Source organism: Alosa alosa, chromosome 8, assembly GCF_017589495.1.
Source record: "Alosa alosa isolate M-15738 ecotype Scorff River chromosome 8, AALO_Geno_1.1, whole genome shotgun sequence".
NCBI classification, from domain to species: Eukaryota; Metazoa; Chordata; class Actinopteri; order Clupeiformes; family Clupeidae; genus Alosa; species Alosa alosa.
This window is the reverse complement of record NC_063196.1, coordinates 14,066,285-14,081,284: the sequence shown is the minus strand read 5'-3', so window position 1 is coordinate 14,081,284 and position 15,000 is coordinate 14,066,285. Positions and strand designations below refer to the sequence as shown.

At 44.2% G+C, this 15,000-nt stretch overlaps 1 long non-coding RNA gene across 1 annotated transcript in view; it reads left to right on the top strand.

Annotated features, from left to right (window-relative positions):
- The window catches only part of LOC125299586, a 5,654-nt gene extending 2,880 nt beyond the window's left edge, over positions 1 to 2,774 (top strand). Inside the window, exons 4-5 of the long non-coding RNA XR_007194403.1 lie at positions 1,272 to 1,397; positions 2,239 to 2,774. This is a non-coding gene — a long non-coding RNA (uncharacterized LOC125299586). The remainder of the gene's footprint in view (positions 1 to 1,271; positions 1,398 to 2,238) is intronic.
- The last annotated feature ends 12,226 nt before the right edge of the window (positions 2,775 to 15,000 follow it).

Sequence of the window (15,000 nt, the reverse complement as noted above, 5' to 3'; positions counted from 1 at the left end):
GATGGCTTGTGTTAACTGTTTGATACGAAAACATAATTTTTATGGTGTGAAGAGTTACGCAAGGAGTGTTAGCTTTTGCAAGAGAACTACAATGTTTTGCTGATTGGGTGAAAGGCTTTTCTATTTGTGTGTAGAGTTTTGCAAAAAAAAGCCATAGTTACAAAAAATGTGCTTAAGCAATCTGAAAAAACTGTAAATGGCATGGCTCTGTTGGATGTCTCTTATACGAGGCCTAGTGGCAAAGCTACGGAGGTGTTTCTACCTTCTCGTATTACTATTAACGGTTACACTTTACTTGAAGGTATCTACATAAGAGTGACATTGACGTTTATGACACTGTCATGATGAACGTGTCATAAACATTATAAACAAGTCATAAACATTTATGACATAACGCTTCTGTCACTCACTTCTGTCAAGGGTCATTTGGTTTTTGTCATGACAAGTTAGGGTTAGGGTTAGTGTTAGGGTTATGACAGCGTCATGTCACTCTTATGTAGATACCTTCAAGTAAAGTGTTATCCTATTCATCTTTCCTGAAATGGGAGTCTCAGGCAGCCCAAGGGATCATGCTGTAAAAAGTTGTGAAATTTGGCACACTGATTGGAGATGGTCCCCTGATAAATTTCACCAAGTTTCATGTTTGCACTTCAAGCGGTCTAGCACCACCAATAGGTAAAAGTTGGAGTTGCATCCGTGCAAACTCATATCTTTCATATCATATCATTTTTTGGCCAATTGCCATGAAATTTGCAGTGAGTGCTTTACCTTGCCCTTGACCTAACTCCATGATGTTTCCATGGTAACACTGTACTTCTAGACTGGTAGGCCCTTATATTTCTGCCTACAGCTATAATGTTTTGATTGTATGGCAGCTATTAGTGATGCCTGATGAGCACTTTCTGACAGCTACCAACCGTGCCTGATGAGTTGGAAGAACATTCCTGAAGTTCAATGCTCCTACCGTCAGATTTATTAGGTTTAATAGGAGTTCTATAATCAGTTGTTACATTTTCAGCAACACCCAGAAAACTTCACAATTCTTTTGACCACTTCCAGTTCCCTCCTTGGTTTTGGAAAGTGACGTCTTACACCTTCAGGGAGAGACATCTCACACTAGACAGACATGTTCAGTGACATTAGACAAGCTAGGTTTATCTGAAACATAAGAGCCAGGCACAACCTCTCTCTGTAGGGAGGTGCTATTGTCTGGGAAAAGATTGTGATTCTCACTTGTGTCAAATTGTCTTCTATGCTTCTTTTGTTTCCAGTGGTTCAGTCCAACCCAGTGGATACTCCCCCGCTGGAGAACCAGTGTCCAGCTGGTCCGAAAGCCACAAGGCTATCCAAGCCACATGTTGCATTCTGGACGGTGGGTTGCTGACGGACTGCTCTGAGTAAGTGCAAACACATTTCGGCTGAGGGACACTTACGACGCACTGGCAATCGCTACGTGTCAAGAAATGCTGTGTGTTCCAACTGAGCGAGAGGGAGAGAGAGAAAGAGAGAGTGGGGATGGACATTGAGCTATTGAGATGAGATGTTCGAGGTCCAAAGGAGGAACGAGAGAGCCAGAAATGCAGAGTTGAGCTACATTTGGGTCGGCAGCATGTGTCCTGCCATGCGCTCAGTCCTGGGCCAGCACACCTGCTACTGGCACACAGAGAGAGAAAGGGAGAGAGAGAGAAAGAGAGAGAAAGAAAGGGAGAGAGAGAGCTACTGGCACAGAGAGAGAGAGAGAGAGAGAGAGAGAGAGAGTGAGAGAGAGAGGTAGGATGTTGTTTTTGAATTGGCAGAAAACCCAATCAACAGCAGAAAACAGACACCACATGCCCTCGCCTGAATGCGCAGGATCTGATTTCAGGCAGAACAACGACTATACCTGTTATATGAAAACACTACCTGTTTTTTTTAATAAAAATCAGTTTTTATAAAATGCCTTTCAGTGGCAACAATTTCCTGCCCATGTACTCATAATCTCAGTAGACTAGTACAGAGCTTCCAAAGCCATCTGTCTCCTCAAATTCAGCAAATATTTCACACATTAATATGTCTGCACAACACTTTCAGGGACCCGGTTTTGAACTTACAGTCGTGCATCTTATTTTATTTCATGTCATTCATTTCTGTGTGATGAAATGTATAATCTAAATACAAATCTCACTCGTCCCTTCTCTCCCTCCCCTTTCTCTCTCTCTCTCTCTCTCTCTCTCTCTCTCTCTTTCTTTCTGATGCCAGACACTTATTGTTTCATAAAACAGATGTGAGGACCAGCACTGCTGTCACCTCCTTGAGAAGAAAACTGACGCTTGCCAACGCATAACTGTCAACATTGTCGTTCCCCCTCCCTCCCCCCTCTTCCCCTACACACACACACACACACACACACACACACACATACTAAAAAAGATGGAGAATAAAGCAGAAACCTGAAGATAGAGGGAGAGAGGAGGCCTGGCCAAGGACTTTTATGAGAGAAGAGGATATATTTATGGCACCGTTACACTAATGGAAACAGACTTAACAACGCATGGCAGGAAAGAGCTCTTAACAAATTAGGGTCGTGTTTCTTTTCTCCCCTTCAAAGAAATAAAGGAAGAAAGAGAGAAAAAAGAAAGAAAGGAAAAAAAAAAAAAAGACTGTCGAAGTGCTAACCTGCATGGCTGGTTTTAAACATGACAAGTGCTCATTGCTTTACAGTCCCAGTCCCTTTGCCAGGGATTGCATTACTGGAATAACCGCTACGCAAAAGGTCCACCATAACTTCAGGGTGAGGTATCTGCAGTATGAGCATGGGGGGTTCGTATAAACTAGTCTACAGCTGTATGAAGACATTGTCTACAGCGGATCAGTATATCTTTTTGTTGTTCGTGAAATTATTTGTCTGAGAATTAGGAGAAATGTGAGATTTTATCTGGTTTTTTTCTCTCATGTTGGCACAAGAATGTGTGTGTGGGTGTGTGACTGTGTGTGAGTGAGGCAGCAGAAATCTGACATTTTAACTTAATAGCGGCTAAAGAAAAAAGAGAAAACGTAATAGCAGGTCATAAAAAAGTGCTGCAGTGTCATCCACAATTAGCCCTTCTGTGGACCTGTGCTGGCCATGTTACTCCATTATCAGGCCAGCGCTATGTGATCCCTCCGTGAGAATGGCTGTTGACAGGCACCTCTTAGACCCTTGGCGCGACCTTTTGGTGTAGTTGGCGCGAGCAGGGCATTTAACAACATGTCCTAGGTTTCAGCATAATTTTGAAATAAAACAATAACACAATTTAGAGTATTACTGGAAATTAAACTGCAGTTTTTACAGTTTGCCACATTTTTGTTGGACAACACTCTGGAACTTTGTTTGGATGTCAAGTCAGAATGTGTTTGTGCAAAAAGAGAACACAAGGGAGGACCAGGTATAAATATGAATGTGTCACACTAATGGTATCATTAACTCACTTTTTTTTTGGGGGGGGGGCAACATTATCGTTATTCTATGATAGTTTTTAAGACTATGGTCATCGGTCTTCCTGTTCCTATTGGCTATATTCTCTTTGACTTTTCACACTGATTCCAAGAAAAACATGTTTTCACAGCTAACCAGCATTACAGCTTATCATGCTAAACTAAGAACAGGGACAGCATGCAATTGTAAACGAAGCACCAGTGGTGAAACTCTGTGGTGACAGACTTTTAGGGCCAAGAGAATCGAGATACCCCTACCCCTGACATAAACGCCCAAATCAGAGGGGTAGTGCAAAAGAGGGAGGATTAAGTGGTAGAAATGGGATTTGGCCTTTGATAGATAGATAGATAGATAGATAGATAGATAGATACTTTATTGATCCCCAGGGGAAATTCAAGGTCTCAGCAGCATACATACAACACAAACACATTCTTTAACAGCAGAAAGAGTAATTAAAGTATATAATATAAAAACACAACTAAGCAGTAAGGACAGTAGAAGATAAAGAATATGCTAAATATACTAAAATACAAATTATACTAACACTTAATACAATATATAAAAATATACTAAAATACAAATGACAAAAATACAAATTATACTAACACTGAATCTAAATCAATTCTAAAAACAGTATCCACATAGTGGTGATTAATAAATCAGAGGCGCTTGCAATGACTGAGGCAGGGACTGAGCCTGTGATTCTCTGTGCATAGTAAGGTATGGTAAGGTGCTCTAAGGTGCTCTGTGTGAATGATTGTCATGGTGGTAGTGGTGGTAGTAAGCAGATTCCTTAAAATGCGCCGCTGACTAACAAAATAGATAGATAGATAGATAGATAGATAGATAGATAGATAGATAGATCCTTTATTGATCCCCAAGGGGAAATTCAAGGGTCTCAGTAGCATACAGACATCACACACAACATGCACTTACAGCAGAAATGGTAAACATAAGTATAAACATATAACTAAACTCCACTGTACAATAAAGACAGTAGAAGATAAGAAAGATAAGAAAACTCTCATTCATTCTCGTTGATGGTTTAAAGGATGTTACGGCCAAAACACACCCATAACTGATTAAAAAACATAAGAACAACCCTTTTGAGCCCAGAGTTCGGTCACAAAATCACACCATTAAATAGTGAATATGAACTGGCCATGCCTTTAATATCTATAAACTTTACGCCTCTGACCGTCTCTTTCTGAACGCCAAGATAGGGCCTATTGGCTTGTGTGATTTGTTTCAACTTGAGAGTTCATCAGTTGTTGACTGCCCTGACACCTTGTCATTCACCTCCTGATCAGACATGTTCAAACATGCAAAACTCAAAACATGAGCGATGTGCTTCTGCCAGGCTGTGGCTTTCTGTAATTCCTGTGTGTCCCAAGTTCAAATCAACTGGATTGGTGTTATTACTGCAGGTGTAATTTTGCCATATTCAGTGGAACCATATTTTCACCTTATTCAGCCCCGCCCATTTTTAAAAATTCCACGTTGTCTTTAAACTTCCGGGCGGCTAGCTACGTCTAGTTAGCTTCATTGGGATAACACGGCAGAAGAGGATAGAAAGGCTAACTTGGGAGGAAAGCGACAAATGCCATCAGGAGGTCAGATTGCAATATTGTACTTGCTACCTAAGGCCCTACGGAGTGGGTAGACGATGTGGCAGTGGCCGCTGTATCATATGGAGAAACTCACAAATTCTTATCTGTTTGGTAACTATGGTAACTAGTTTAGAAAGTGATTACAGAACAGCCGTTCCAAAGTCAGTGTTTTCCTAACTTCAGATAGGAAAGGTGTATAACAGAAATGTCTTAAGTCACCAAAATCCTAAATAAACTTTCCTAACTTTAGGATGACCCATAACATATGATGCCAGTCATCTCGATAGAGCTCTGCTATCTCAATGTATCGCAATGGATGTACTGCTCAATCGGAAGTTCAGAGACAATGCTAGTGCCCCCCATGTTTGTGCACGGAATAATGTGAATAGAATTGATCCTGTGACCCTGATCCCTTTTTCACATCAGTGTGTTACTTCATGGAGTTACTCCGGGAAATAGGATGCTTGTTGTCCTCCAAGAACTTCAATATCAGACATCTCTCCAAGCCACTGTTGGATCAAAGGAGAAAAACATAAAAAAGCATCAGGATCCTAGCAGATGGGCTTTTGATTACACTCAAGATAAATCAGCAGACAAAGAGACAACAGACAACCTCTAAGGCCTTCAATGTCAAAATCAGAGTAGACAGTCTGTATTTTCTGTTATCTCCATTAATGCTTCTAGGCTTTACACCTCAGGTGATTTGTTATAGCCGTAACATGGTGTCCCAAAGTAGCACATGCAGTAAATGCATAAGCCTCCGAGTTTATCACATCTTTTTAAAGCATTGATTCATTTTAAAAACAACCAGTTGAGTCTTTCCTTTAGCACTACATGAAGAATTTAATGAGCCACATTAACACAGGTTTAGGCCCACTTTGAGTTGAACAAAACAAAACCCTGTTGAGAAGAGCATCACGTCACCTGAGTGGAGTACACACCTGTACACTTTAAGCAAAAGAGCCCTTCACATTTCCCTAGCTGAGGTATTACACCCTGTGAACAATAGGGCTCCGTTGCCTGGCAGGTGAGTTTGCATGTTATCCGTGGCAGTATCTAACAGTTCAACAGCAGGCAAGGGCTCCACAGGTGAGTCTACAGGCATGCATGCAAAACATCACTGTGCTTACAAGGACACACACACACACACACACTCACACACACAGTACAGTACATTAAAGGTCAAAACTCAATTGTCTCACCTCACTCCATTCTCTCTCTTTCTCTCTCTCTCTCTCTCTCTCTCTCTCTCTATCCCTTCTCTCTCTCTGTATTCTACACATGCTCCCATACACACAGAGAGACACACATCAACACACCCTGCGGATTAGATAGGCATTCAAATTCTGGGGATATTCCACATGGCATGCACATTACTGTTTGGATAGGGTTCTCTCAGAGGGGAGTGGTGCCTCTCATTTTAAATGAATGACACAAGTAGACTACTGTTTATCACTTAAATGCACCACTAGCAGTACAGTGATGGAGTGCAGACTAGGTACAATAAAGTCACAGTGACATTGGCCTGCCACGAAAAGATCCCGGAGCCGGTTTGGTTAGCAGTGGACAGCAAGTCGGCCACCACTCTGCATTGTTCTTACTAAAACTCAAAAGTGATGAGTGATGGTTTGCTACCATTCATCTTCTTTTCTTCTTCTTCTTCTTCTCTCTCTCTCTCTCTCTCTCTCTATCTCTCTGTCGTGTACAGCAAGGGTATTCCTGCGGGTTACCACAAGGCCTTGGACTGCAGAGCGGAAAATGACCAATACCTTCCCGTGAGGCTTGTAGAACATTTTCTCACAAGCGCATAAAATACAACTGTCACTGTATTGGCTTATTGGAACCACATGTTTCATTTTATTTTAGCCCATGCCTTTTTGGCACAGGCTATTTTGATAGCGCTGAGAACAGTTCACGATTTCACAAAAAATTGCACATATTTAACTGACCATTAGTCATCATGTAAAATCTTAGAGCAGGACACAGTGTTAAGAGGTGTTGAAGACAAGCCATGTATTCAACAAAAGCACTTTTTTTCCTCTTGTTATGACCTTGAATCGCCCTCTACAGTTGAATTGCTTTCAAGAGTAGGTAAGAAGTGTGTAGTGGTACAATTTGTACGCTAATTGAAAATGGCATGATGAGGTATCCCACCCCCAGTGGAGCTACATTATAGAGATTACATTAGCATTCAATCAGCATACGCTTTTATCCTAAACATGGCACAGTGCATATACATTTCCATCACTTTGTTGCCCCCCCCCCTCCACCCCCCACCCCCTGGGAAGCTATTGCATAGGTGTTGTTAATGTCTTGTTTCCAACCAGTTTCTTTTAGTGGCAAGAAGGTATGTATCATGTAGCCCAGGGTATCATATCTATTATCAGATTTGTTCAGTCTCTAATGACAGTAAGAAGTTGTTAGCATCTTGCTCTGCCAGATGAACAACAGCAGGAGCATCAAACGCTGCATTTGTATATGCAGCATATTTTAGCGGAGCATCATCAGAAAAAAAAAACACTGTTGCTGTAACAACTGAACCTCCCAACTATTCATGTGCGTAGCCAAGCTGTTCAGTTGGAGCAGATGCTAGCGATTTGAACAGGGCTTCTCCCAGGAAGAGGAGGCCCATCATCACAGAGATATTACTAGTAGCAAAACTCTTCAGTTTGATGAGGAATTTAGGTGAAAGCTTATGCAAGAGGATCACACATCCCCAACCACACACACACACACACACACACACACTCACACACACATACACACTGAAACATAGGTCTTGTGGTACCGTTGAGGGCGTTCATCAAGGGTTGTTATCTTGGTTGGTAATGGTTGGGTTTGTTGTTGCAGGCAGTCACATCCAATCAACTGCTGCTCAGCTCCTCATTCTGCACACACAAAACACACACACACACACACACACACACACACACAGGCACATACACAGGCACATGCATGCATAATTATACTCCTTCTTTTGAACATACACATTGCGTCCCTAGACACAAGACATCACACATAAACACACGCTCACACACGTACGCACTCTGTAATGTTTTCCTCACAGAAGAGTCTGGTGTCCCAGGAGAAGCCTGTTCAAGTGCCATAACCCCACCGACTAGTAAAGGCACCACTCTTACCCTCTCCTCCTCTCAACATTTCATCACTCCATTTCTCTCTTTCTCTCAACACCCCTTCTCCCTCTCTCTCTCTCTCTCTCTCTCTCTCTCTCTCTCTCTCTCTCTCTCTCCTCCACCTCTTCTGCCTCCCTCCTCTGTTCTCTTTCTCTTTCTTTCTCTCCGTCTCCCTAAGATGAGGTGTGTGGGAATAATAGCCCCCAGTCTGAGCTTACGGGGGGCTATTCTTCTCCACAATGAAAAATGTCTCTTCTCCCTCCTGCAGCTCCCCCATCCATTCGCAATAAAGGTGTTTAAGATAAAATACTGTTTGAGTCAGCCAGAGCCCAGCGCACACAGGGAGTAGGGAGGAGGAGGAGGAATATGATTATATCTGAAGGAGGAATGTGTTTATGTGTGTGTGTGTGTGTGTGTGTGGGAGGGGGGGGATGGGTGGGTATGGTGTGTGTATGTGTGTGTGTCTGTGTGGGCATGGTGTATGTGTGTGTGTGTGCCTGGGCATGGCGTGTGGGAGTGTATGTGTGTATTTCTGATGTATCGCTCCTTCGGTCGTTCAAAGACAACAACACCCGTCACAGGGGAGCAGAGACATACTCGAGCCCCGGCTTATTAACATGGGATTAGCTGTCAATCAAAACACCAACGCACACACGCACACATTGCTGCACGGCAGGCCCTCCGCCTGCACGGACTCATGTAATAATCATCCCCCCTACTCTCATGTAATATTTAGAGGCGCTCGTTAAAGGCAGGCCTGGTTGCCCCCCGGGAGTGACTATGTCAGCTCTGACTGCGCCCTCAACCCCCCCCCACACACACACACACACACACACACACACACACACACACACACACCAACCCCCCCCCCTGCACACACACACACACACACACACCAACCCCCCCCCCAACCAAACCCAGCGCAACATCCCACGCTCAAACTCATGCTCATGTAAAATGCATCAAACAGGAGCAGGGAGGAAGAGGAGGAGGAGGAGGAGGAGAGGAGTGGTGGAGAGGAAGACAAGAAGAGTGGCAGACAGGCAGATTTTGTCTGGAAAAAATACCCTCTCCATGTGCCATGACCCGAGACGATCCAGTGAGGAGTGTACGTGCACGCAAGTCAGTGTCAGAGCGGGGGAAACGTGGCTGTGTAAAACACGCTTATCTAAAATACACTTAACCCCCGGGGGCATCTTCAAGTCTGAGAGGAGCCCCTTCTTCTGGATAATTCCGTTTAATGAATCCTGTCTAGACGCCACTGTCTGGCGGGCCAGAGGTGGCTATTATGCTCGCTGCCACGTGAGAGTTCACTACCAGAGTCGGCTCCTCTGTGAAGGTACCAAGTGTAGGCAACGCTCGGTCTCTGTCGCAGGGCACTTTCTTAAAGGCACAGTTATCACAGGGGGTGGTGGTGGTGGAGATGATGGGGTGAGTGTGTGTGTGTGTGTGTGTGGGGGCGGTCTTATCAGGACCCATTTGCTTCCTCTCTTTGTCCAGTTCCACACAGATAAGGGGCTGCGTGCGACAAGCTGAGAGCCTCTGAAAGGAGATGTGCAGCACACTGACATGCGTGTGTGTGTGTGTGTGTGTGTGTGTGTGAGTGTGCAAGTACGTGTGTGTGTGTGTGTGTGTTTTTGGGAGGGGGGGTCCTGTGTTCTCTTGGCTGTGTGTGTTAACTGGCGGGAATGTGAGAGGCGCATTCGGCACAGGAGGACCTGAGCAGATAAGCATTGGCGAGAGGAAGGGGTGTGTGTGTGTGTGTGTGGGTGGTGGGGGTTGGGTGTCTGAACACTCCTTCCAGGACTCAGCTTTCACTGGACAGGCTCCAGACAGAAAGAAAGATGCAGAGTGTGGAGGTTGACTGACAGGAGAGAGAGGGAGAAAGAGAGAGAGAGAGATACTGCAGAGAGGAAGAGGGGAGAAAACAGAGTGATGTGAGCTGTGAGATAAACAGTGGCGGCCGCAGCGGTAGCCACAGCAGCGATGGACAGACGCGCCTGTTTCCTGCCCACCACCCGTACCCAGAATGCCCCTCCGTCCAGCGATGAGATACCTCGAGGCTGTGATTGTTGGCAGTGCTGGCGGACATCCTCGCCCGTGCCTGTGGCAGCACAAGGGCTCCAGCGTCGACTCCGCGAGAGGATGCCTGTCTGCCCGCCCTCTGGTCAGTGCCCGTTTATGCAGCTGAGCAGGGCAGAGTCCAGTGGAGCAGAGACCCCTGCGTTCCCGGGCCCTCTCTCTCCCTCTCTCTTTCTCTCTCTCTTTCTTTCTCTCTCTCCCTCTCTGCCGGCCGGCCGATTAGATTAGGCCATCAGTGCAACAAGGCGCGTATGGACGGACGGATGTCCGCACCCCTGGAAATGACCCGTTCCAGGGTGGAGGCTTCAAAACCTCTTGGAAATACAAACATGTTAAGATGCCACCAAAAAAAAAAAAGAAAAAAAGAAACATGCCATCGCTGTTGCACTAGAGTTGAGCACAAATCACTATTTCGTTGTCAGGGGAATGGTTCATTCAGTAGCTGTGAAAATGAACCAACCTTCAGTTTATCCCTGAAGGGTGTAGTTAAAATGGATCAAGGCTCAATTTGACTCTTAAGCATAGAATCACCATTCATAATATATAGTTTAGTCCACTGATCTCATCCCATCTCTGTGTTTAGTGTGATTTTTGTCACACATCTGCAGGGAAAGAGATATGATTTGATGGTATTTATGTGATATTCAGACAAAGGGCTCACACAACAGCCAGTTACCTCCCCCCAACATCTAAAGCTATTCTGCACAGCTCTTTCATATCTGCAGTCACACACACACACACACACACACACACATATATATATATATATATATATATATATACTGTATGTATACACACACACACACATTTATGAGTGTGTGTGTGTGCGCACACTTTGGAGGGGAGAGTTCTTGGTCATGTCTATGTGGGTGCCGGCGGCATTTGCACATATATATGTGTTGGGGATGTATATGTATAGGTGTATAGGTACAAGTGTGAATTGATACATATATATGGGTGTATCTATATGCATTTTTATGCATTTGTGTGTGTGAGACAGAGAAACAGTGTGTGTGTGTGCGTATGTGTGTGCGTATGTGTGTGTGTGTTTGTGTGTGTGCGTATGTGTGTGTGTATGTGCGTATGTGTGTGTGTGTGTGTGTGTGTGTGTGCGTATGTGTGTGCGTGGATTGTCATCAGGTCTGGAGTGCCCTTGGAGTGCCCCTCAGACAGCCCACCCTCTCCTCCCTGCTCCCCCGCTGCAGCGGGAGTGACACTCGACGGGGCCGGTCGTGATTGCGAGCCCCTCTCTCCGCGGAGGTTCTCACAGTCGGAGGGAGACGCGGGTGAGACCCTCACCTTTTGTCTCCACTCACAGAGACAAAAAAACCCCCCACAATAGATCTCACACTCCATCATACTCAAAAACACCACATGAAAGTGAATCCGTAGCTTAATACGACAACGAATGCTTTGTCCGTTCAGCTGTTTTATGTAGTTTAGTCATATGTTAAATAGCTGTTTTCTTGCTTAAAAGTCTGTTCATTTCACAGTTAGCCTTCCTGTGTCTCAGCAATCTCTCCTCTCCTCCTCCTCCTGCCCCACTCTGCCACCCCTAAGCCTTCCTCAACCCATCCACTTCACTACACCCCAACCCACTCCACTCCACTCCACTCCGCTCCACTCCAAATGAGGTCAGGCGCTCGATGGGGGCACGAGTTGATGTTTTGATTGGTAGAAGATTAGACTGAACCTGATGAAGAGGCCCTCTGGGTTACTCTCTGTGGTGAGAATCAAGGCCGTGACTCACACACTGCATCTCATTGTCCCTTCCTATGAATGTTTTTATTTTAGACACGTTTGTCTACGTGTTTCATTGTTAGTCAGTTTTTTTATACTTGCTTCTTGCTTGATTCTTTTGTTATTGTGTTTGTTTGTTTGTGTGTTTGTTTATTTGTTTGATTGAGTTCACCTTTGTAACTTCTGAGAGGTTTCTCAGGTACTCAGATGTGATCTCTGCTGAGTGCATGGAGGAGGTTGGAATGGTTTTGTTTTTCAAAGAAAGAAAGTATATTTTTTAGGGCTTTTTATGCCTTTAATTTGATAGGACAGTGGAGAATGACAGGAAGCGAGTGGGAGAGAGATCCGGGGTGGAATCCGGAAGGGACCACGGGGCGGGAATCGAACCCGGGTCGCCGGCGTATGGTGCAGGTGCCCCAGCCGTGGCGCAACTAGCTGGGGCACCTGCACTGTATGCCGGCGACCCGGGTTACATTTATTTACTTAAAAAGGCAACGTTTCCATCGCTTCGGATCTTCATCAGGCAGGTTTTGTTTTTCCCCATGGGCGTACGTTTTTAGTTGTTGTGATGGCGGGGAGCCGATGTGTATGTGGTGTAGGTGTGAGGAAGTGGACAGTGGACAGTGACAGGTCCTTGTCCACACGTGACCTCTGTGCTGACTTTATGGACGGTAGGGGGGGAGGGGGGCGTGGCATGGTAGTGTCATCGCACTGCGGCTGTGATTAATGGAGTCATGTACTGCTCATAAATCACATACACGCACGTATACACACACACACACAGACACACACACAGACACACACACACACACACACACACACACGCACACCACATACACCCATGTACAAACACACACGCACACACACATACACCTAAGTACAAACAGAGAGAAAATGTGTGTGTGTGTGTGTGTGTGTGTGTGCGCGCATATATACTGGGTATGTGACTGTGTGTGTATACAGTATGTGGATGTCTGTGTATGTGTATGGGAGAGAGACTGTGTGTAACTATGTGTTTGTGTGTGTGTGTGTGTGTGTGTGTGTGTGTGTGTGTGTGTGTGTGTGTGTGTGTGTGTGTGTACGTGGGTATGTGAATGAGACAGTGAGACTCATAGACACAAAGAGCAACAGAGAGAGATAGAGAGAGAGATAGAGAGAGAGAGACGCAGTCGTGCTAGTGGAGTCTGTGAACACCTCTCTCTGCTCTGCGCCACTGCCGAGTCCCACATCACAGATGGAGTCTAATGTCTCTCCTCTCAGCATAATGACAGACTCCTGAAATGTCATCATATTTTAAACTGCCCCCCCAAATTACACTACTCTGCACAGGTGGGGCCATGATGGCTTTATGGAGCAAATCTTTATGGGCGCTCTATTATAGTGGGGGTAAGCAGGAACAGGGGCGGGGAAGCTTGTTAAAGGTAAATGTACAACTGCACCATCCACGGGGGTAATTAGAAATGGCCTGGACTATGCATCAGCAAGAGCAAGAGGATGCAGAGGTGGATGGGGAGACAACATGAATGGGAGTGGAGTGGTTTAGCTCAAATTTATTTTCATAACAATTAATCATTTTATGATAAAAGCATCGCATTGGGTAGAAACTCACACAAAGGGGGTCTGATCAGATTGATCAGGTCTCAGGCGCCTCGAATTTGGCTCCTGGTGGTGGCCATTTTAAAAAAAGGGTTTTGTTAGGTAAAAAGGAATTGAAAGCAGAAACTAACAACTAATACAGTTACAAATTTTACCATATAAATCTACGTAATTCTTCACACATCCTCATGAACAAGGTCCTTAAATATTTAAATAATTAAAAATACAAATATATCAAATTTGGCCCCAGTGATACCATTTCACCATACCAGAAAAAGGGAACAATCAAGGTACCGTGTGACCAGGACATGTTAGTGCAGCGATAAGTATTACAGTATTCACATAGAATAGGATACAGTAACAGTTCAAGCAAAGTTAAGTCAGAGGAGGGATAGCCTAGTGGTAAGTGCTTCAGTATGGCAAGTTGTTTGTAGTGCTAGGAGAGGAGGTACTCTCAAAAGAGTCAGGACATGCATTCCATCAACAGGTAATTACAGATAAGAAAAGTTTGGAATGCCATGAGTGTATGCTAGGCAGTAGTATGTATGACACATGTATTTAAAATACATATTTCAAATACAAAATAGTATTTTGTAATTTGTATTTTATTGGGTTGAAGACGATGGCTTTGTATTTTGTATCAAAATACTTTATAGGTGTGTGTATTTATGTAGTTTGGTGATGTGATGACATCAAAAGTGCAAAACAATGAATGTAGCCTCTGACTGGTGCTGATTTGTTGTGAGCAGAATATTGAGATTCAGGAAGAAGATCCAGTGCAAGATGAGTAACGTGTAGGTTGCTCACACACACACAATACACTCCCTCTCACACCAACCTCAAGTTTCTTGAGAACTTTAGTCATTAGTTTCTTTAGAACTTTAATCATCCAATCTGAACACATGGAACCAGTTTTGTCTCAAAACAGTTGCCACATGTATCACCTAAAGCAACACAATGGAAAAACTCACATGTATAGTATACCCCTTGGCATCAATATAACACCATTTGGCACTTAACCAGTTTGTTAAAAAACAACTAAAAGGGTCATGATCCTACCTGATTAACAGCATTAAATTCAAGTTCTTGAATTTCCCCTTGGGGATCAATAAAGTATCTATCTATCTATCTGTCTATCTGTCTATCTATCTATCTATCTATCTATCTATCTATCTATCTATCTATCTATCTATATCCATTACACAGTGCAATGGCAAGCAATCTGGGCATGCATTGACAATATCATGGACTTGTCTCCACTTTTTACCACTTGACAAGTTCAGTTATGACTTTTTGTATAGTACAGTATTTAGGCTATGTAGCAGGCAGTTCAGCATAGTTGATCTGTTGACTGTTTGTAGGTTTATGGCATGTTTCATAGGCA